The sequence below is a fragment of the Euleptes europaea genome, chromosome 18 (genome assembly GCF_029931775.1).
Source record: "Euleptes europaea isolate rEulEur1 chromosome 18, rEulEur1.hap1, whole genome shotgun sequence".
In the NCBI taxonomy this organism is placed as follows: Eukaryota; Metazoa; Chordata; class Lepidosauria; order Squamata; family Sphaerodactylidae; genus Euleptes; species Euleptes europaea.
In genome coordinates, this window is record NC_079329.1 from 36,622,550 (window position 1) to 36,624,515 (window position 1,966).

A 1,966-nucleotide genomic window follows, 5' to 3' on the forward strand; every position below is an offset into this window, starting at 1 on the left:
TTTATAACATCTCCAAACTCTTGATACGTCGCTGGGAATACCTAGTGCGGCAACAGCCAAAGAAAGAAAGAAATTGGTTCTCGAGGGTTACCCGGGCTGTGTGACCGTGGTCTTGGTATTTTCTTTCCTGACGTTTCGCCAGCAGCTGTGGCAGGTATCTTCAGAGGAGTCACACTGAAGGACAGGGTCTCTCCGTGTCAAGTGTGTAGGAAGAGTAATATATAGTCAGAAAGGGGTTGGGTTTGAGCTGAATCATTGTCCTGCAAAAGGTAATGTGCTAATCATTGTCCTGTAAGCTCAACCCCCCCCCTTTCTGACTATATATTACTCTTCCTACACACTTGACACGGAGAGACCCTGTCCTTCAGTGTGACTCCTCTGAAGATGCCGGCCACAGCTGCTGGCGAAACGTCAGGAAAGAAAATACCAAGACCACGGTCACGCAGCCCGGATAACCCACGAGAACCAATGGACTCTGACCGTGAAGGCCTTCGACAAAGAAAGAAATCTCTCCAACCAAACACCCCGCCCCCGTTCACCGCACCGCCCCTTGGACGCCAAGCGCAGGCTGGAGCGCCGCCGACCCTGCGCGCAGGAAGCCTGAGCAGCTGGTTTTCCAGCTGAGGCGACTCCTCCGCCCCCCTCCCAGGGGAGAGACCCTTGAGACCCGCCGGGGGACGAGGAGCCCCCCAGAAGGCGCCGGGAGCCGACGGGCCCCCTTTGCCAGCCGTGCCCGGCAAGGGCCACAGAGCCCGGGGAAGGCCGGCCGGGCTTCCCCACAGGCCTCCGCCTGCCTGCCTCGAAGGGGGGGGGGGACGTCAAACTGCTTCGGACCTGTGGCCGCAGCCATCGGTCCGTCGGGTGCAGCTGCTCCCGGGCGTCGCGCCTGGGGAGCGCTGAGCCCGTCGAACCGTTGCCTGCCGGCCGCGGGGCTACCAGAGGACGAGCGTCTGAATGGGCCTACTGTCGTCCGCCTGCGTGGCCTTCCGCTTCCGTCCTTCCGGATGAGCTCCGGAAGCGGAAGTCGCGCAGGCGAACGACAGTTGCCCACAACGAAGAAAGAACTTCCGGCCTGCTGCGCGGCCGGCTGCTTCCCCCTGAATGCGCAGCCTCCCTTGCAAGTCCGGCGGCGTCTGCGCAGGCGCGCCTCGGGACCCGCGCTGTGCCCCAAGTGGCCGAAGTCAGAAAGGCTCGTTCTGCTGATCTACCCTGAGCAGCGCGGTAAACTTCAGTTCGTCTCTGTGGCGCAATCGGTTAGCGCGTTCGGCTGTTAACCGAAAGGTTGGTGGTTCGAGCCCACCCAGGGACGGCTGTACCTTTTAACTTCCAGACTTGTCGATTTCACTTGCATAATCAAGATATGGTTTTACTATCCAACTTTCATATTTATCGTTTCGGGATTGCATATTTTAATGCCCACAATATGTACTTGTGTAAACTGGGAATATATATAATTCTCAAAAAAAGAAAGTCAGCGAGTGGGAATGGCTAGAAGATAGACCATCTGAGCAGTCAGTGCCTTGTGAGGGGCAAAAGGATGGGGGATATGCAGAAAAAATTAAAGTGAAAATTCACATCCAGAGAGCAGAGGCTGCAGTTTCTGTCCATTGCAGGGCATGGCTATAATTTGGCCCCCAGCTGTACAAAGAAACTGGACTGGGATGTTTTGCTTTTGGCAGGGCTGCCACAGCCTCTGAGCCTGCAAAAATCTAACCCCTTTAGCCACTGTCCTTTCTGTAATGCCTATAATCTTCATTATTATTGGAAATGTATGCTTTTATGCTCAGTCCGCATACTCGCACTTATAAGGATGCTAAGCCCAGGGTATAAGGGTTAGCATCTAGCACAATACCATGTGAGAGCACACATATGTAATCGACATGCAGCCCCAGGTATAAGGGGTGAAGTATTAATCCTTGGAACAGATGCCCTAATGTGTAATCACTTAGTTAGCATGAGTCTGGCA

At 54.8% G+C, this 1,966-nt stretch overlaps 1 non-coding gene across 1 annotated transcript; it reads left to right on the forward strand.

Moving 5' to 3' along the window:
• The first annotated feature begins 1,235 nt into the window (after positions 1-1,235).
• TRNAN-GUU (transfer RNA asparagine (anticodon GUU)) lies at positions 1,236-1,309 on the forward strand. Its single transcript has one exon. It is a non-coding gene; the product is annotated as a tRNA-Asn (tRNA).
• Positions 1,310-1,966: the final 657 nt, after the last annotated feature.